The sequence below is a fragment of the Porites lutea genome, chromosome 4 (genome assembly GCF_958299795.1).
Source record: "Porites lutea chromosome 4, jaPorLute2.1, whole genome shotgun sequence".
NCBI lineage: Eukaryota > Metazoa > Cnidaria > Anthozoa > Scleractinia > Poritidae > Porites > Porites lutea.
The window spans coordinates 36311222-36316390 of record NC_133204.1 but is presented as its reverse complement, the minus strand read 5'-3'; positions in this window follow the sequence as shown (position 1 = coordinate 36316390).

The following is a 5169-nucleotide window of genomic DNA, read 5'->3' as shown; positions in this document are numbered from 1 at the left end:
ATAAAATCTCTGTACGTGACGGCAAAATAAAATAAAAAAAAGCAGTGAAAATAATAAGTAGTGCCGGATGTCTTAAAGGCCTGAACCAATAAACGTGTTGAAATAAATTAAATTAATTACACCGATTTGTGTGTGATTCTAATTCTACCCAATGCGATCAATATCACGTGCTCATGTCCGTTGTAAACCCCCCAAACGTAGAGATTAAAAGGATAGGGCAATTGCTCGCGAAGACCGTAACTTACTTACCAGACAGGAGGAAATTCTTACATATTCTTACTTAGTGAACTATTTGGGTACACCAACTTGGGCGCCGTGATGTCATGAGCGCACCCCTTCCCACAGCCCCTACTTCGAGACGTTCCTCAGCCAAATCCAAAGGCACTAACTTTGGACGTTAAGCGCACATGTATTTAAAAAGATTGGTTGACAAAGGCTAAGAACCATCAACAACAAAAACCTTTAAACCAAATGGAATACTCTACACTACACCTCTATCAAGTGATGAATCTCACCTGCGTTTATGTTTTAATCCAGAATAAAAATATTTACATTCTTTGTGACGGAAATTTGAAGATTAGTTCCACCAAATGTAAATATTGTACTTTATTGCTACAGTTTATTGGATTACCTTTAGGTAGTAACAGCTCAAGAAGCGCTATAATCCAAGTACAATTTTGATTCCAAAACTGGGCCTGTGGACGGCAATATTATAAGTCCTTTGTCAGGTATACTCTTGGCTAAAACTTTTAAAATGTAAACGTGAATAATTTATTGATACAAAATCTTTTGGTGGTATCAGCATTCGAAGCGCAAAGTTGGCGGGTACAATTTTGATTCCAAAACTGAGTTGGTGGACGGTAATAGTATGAGACTTTTGTCAGATATACTCGTGGCCTACGAACTGTTTTTTTTTCCACGCACCATTACAGACTTTAAAATGCTCTAAAAGTCAGGGAAAATTCTCATAAACATTTGATCAATTTGCAGCCATGAACAACACCACAACGTTGACATGGTTCTTCAAGTGTTGTTTTGGTGTTGTCGCCGCGGCTTTTTTCATATTCAATTTCTTGTCCTGCTTTTAAAGAGGCCTTCCATGTTGAAGAAAGGACACAATATTCTTTTGTTTAGCCTAGAGGCGCTTGATATGCTTACATGTGAGTTACGTCAGTTCCCATCCCCCAGGAGTAACTATACGCAAAAGAGACTTAAGCACAAATGTACCGGCGATGGGTGGGTGATGAAGGCGGTCCTTATAATTGGGGTGACCTCAAAAGATTTGCAATTAGTCTTTGAGGCAAAATTTAATTTATTGCACAGTTCTTTTCACAGACTTCGTTTCATTTCATCATCAGCTGAGATTGAAATGGTTGTAAAGCCCGTCATTTTTAATTGAGCACGTGACAGTGCACAACATTCAATAGTTTTCCTATTATTTTGTTCTTATTAAACAATAAAAGACGTCGCATTTTAAATCTATTCAGTTACAGTTGCGAACAAAAAACAAAGGATTGTGCACCGTCAGAGAGCCCCCAACATAAACTATCTTTGATGTTTGCCGCCTTTAATAACCAGTCTCGTCTGCTAACTGTGATTTAATGCATTTTGTCCTGGTTTCTTTTTTTTCTTTTCGGTTTTTTTCTGGTTGCTACTCCCGGATACGTCATTTCTAAGTCCTCTTACCCAGTTCCCCCTCCCCCCCCGCGGAATAGGAAGGGAAACTTTCTGTCGTCTGCTAGATAACAGATATCCGCTGTTTGGAATGGGCAAAATATCCAGGCTTCTCGTGGCCTGTCTTGTTATTGAGATTTGGTACTGCGTGCTAAAGCATACTCAATAAAGGCGGCAGTTTAGCAGAAAGCGTTTCATTATTTACGTTTTCATGTCGTTCATTGCAATTTGATTCTTTCAATGAATAAGTTCTTTGAAAACAGCCTATCTGGCAACAAATGCGCTTCCAAAAAAGCTCTCCACGGAAGTAATGGAACAAGGACTTTTGTCTTCGCCTAACTGATTTTGTTAAATTCATGGATCGTTAAATTCAAAGCCACTTCTAAATGACTAACCACCAAGGTACCCTTTTTTAGTGTAGGGTATACTCTAATGAGTCCAACGAGACTCTGTTTAATAGAGTGTCACTCAATTTCTAGTCTATAGTCATTATACGGTTATTATACAATTTTAAACATCTTTGCCGTACTATATATTAACATTTGCAAATATGTTGTGAAATGAATTCACGGTATGTGCTTGTGTTTTTTTTCTTAATCGAAGCTAGTACAGGCGTTAAAACGTGCCCACTCGCTTGGCTAATACTATTATTTGCTTTTATATTCATAGAGTAACCTTGGTCGGGCTACTACACCGATACCCCGAACTAGCGTGTTATTTATTAATATTATAAGGGAGTATTGAAACTTGCTTGGGGATTGACAATCTGATTGTGATTTTGATCTTGCAAATTATAGCATTTAAAGCGATGTGGCGTGAAAATCAACATAACATTTGCTGGGTAAATAGATTTCATGGTATTTGACGCAAAAGGTCTGCGAGATTAGCGGGTAGCTTTAATCATACGGAATATGATGAAAACAGAAATGAAAAAATAAATAAATAATGAAAAATTTATAGTTCAATTTTCATTACTCTGGGTTTGATGCTTATCCAACATCGCATTATTGCAACTGAACAAATTATACCGGTTGTTATTGCAGCCAGTACCTCAATTATTACGAAAATCAAACATTATTTTTGCAGTTTACACTACTACATAAGAAGTTTCTGCAATTTGATTGGCTTAGAGCAGCGGTATTTCAGGTTAATTTGAGATTTATACCTACATGTGAAAATTACAAACCTTTTGTGGGGTAGTAGTATAAACAAATAATAGCATGATTTGTACGTAATATTTGGCATAAATACAACTCGTGATATTTCAAAACTGTCCCAAATTTCACTCGCCTACGGCTCGTGAAATTGCGTATAACAATTCTGAAATATCACGCGTGGTATTTATGTCAAATTTCACTACAAATCGTACTATTACCTATACTTATTTCTATCCTAACACTTCCTTTAATAAAGTGCGTCACTCAAGTTTTTGTCGTCAGATTATTCTCTCTTGTCGTTAGTCATTTATGCGTTTATTAAAACAGTCTTCAAAGTTTTTGATGTTTTACTAGTGAACGGTTTTGAAACGAACTCGGCTGGCATTTTGTTACAATTACAACAAGAAATCTTGTTGATTGGGGCTCACTTCAGTGAGCTTAATATGTGTCTCTGATTTGATCAGTCTAAAGATATTTGTGGTAGCCATTAAAACACTGTCGACACTTTGCTCCCAACAAAGGATGTTGATATGTTACAACCTTAATAACCCATAATCATGCGACGTTTAGGCGACAAACTGTTTGCAAGTTTCATTATTGTGATAGCTTTTTATAACGAAAGATTGACTGCTTGTGTAAGACTTTCACCAACAAATTTCGAAACTCCTGAGGACCGCCTAGTGAGAAGCTTAACAGCACAACAGGTAACTAAGTACTACACGAGTAATTTACTGTCGGTTGTGTCAGTCGAGATCCCCGTGTACTACGCTGAACAAACAACAATGAAGAAATGTAAGGCTTAAATCTTTTATCACCCAGACATGTTAAAATCTTGATATTCTCAGCGGTCAAAAGTCTTCTGGCGAAAAACGTCGAGCACCTTAAAATTGCGCTCCTCTTTCGCCGTTTTCGCGCGTCGTCACATTTTTCTCGCTCGACCGTGCGTTCTAGGTTTTCTGAGCTCAACTCGAGGAGAAGACCAATGACTGTATTAAACTATCAAGTTATCGCTCCTTTAGGAGTCATCTACACATTCCTTATGTTCAACCCTCCTGGACCAGGCGTACTGGCAATTTAACTCACAGGAAAGAGCCCCAATGAAACTCACAGGAAAGAGCTCCTGCGAGATAGGTTACATTTAAGCTAACTCGAGATGGCCGTGAAGAGATCGATCATTCACAGCACAACAAACAATACAACACAAACATATTATTCTTAAACATCGTTCAGAAAAAAAATTGAATTTGGAGTTCGCAAACTGAAAACGTTACGAATTATCTTTCAAGCACATAGTATTAAACAGGTTGGATACTATTTTTGAAAAACTAACAATATTTAGGGTTAAGTGTTAACTAAGAACTTGTATTAAAATTACGCCGTGAATTTCCTCACTCGTACTTTGTTCAAGAGCAAACGTTTTCAAAATATATTTAATCAAGAGACTCAAAACCTTTAAATCCTCGTACAACTTTCATTTATTGCGTTTGCTCCGGAATACATCGCAATATTACCCCTCATAAATGATATAATTTCTAGCCTTAATTTCAGACTCATAATTAGAATCAGATCGAAATTTTTATCAACCATAGCTTAAGTCAGAGTTCAAAAGTCTTACATTTCGTGTATAGATAGAGGAATAAGCCAAACGATTGTACTTTACCGTCATTACCAGGAGTTCACTGACATTATTACTATTTTTAATCAAGAGGGCAATTGTTAATTGCGTTAATTTCCAACTCGAAATTACCCCTGCAGCGCACTTTTCATAACATGCTTCAAGCAGGTAGAAGCAAAAATGGAAGTTGACCTTCAAATGCATGTTTCAAAACCACAGAGCCTCTGGGAGGTACAGTCCACGTATTTTCCCAAACAGGGAATACACAACTCGAACTTTACTCTGAAAAGCTTTCTCTCAAGATTCAAATCCCTGAACTCCCAAACCAATTCTTTATTTACACACTCTAGTAAGCGCGGGGGACACAGCTGTGGACACTTGTTTCATTCTATTAAAGCTTCCTTAGGCAAACACAGCAAAGGATACAAATCTTGTTTTTTACTGCTGCAGTTACTGAACATTACGGGCACTCAATTTTTTAGGGCACTTTTTTTTCCTCATTAATAGTTGTAACTGTAATAATGTGAAAGGTACAAGCTGTCGAAAACGATTATCAGCCCTTAAACACATTGCAAAACAAACAAACAAAAAAAATACCTAAAAAGCAGAAACTCCCTCAATCCCATTTTCTTATGGCCTATCCCTATATAAAATGGGTTTCTAAAATAGCAGAAGAGCAACTTTTAACTTTACGCGCGAATTAGGCAATGTAAGAAGGGTCGC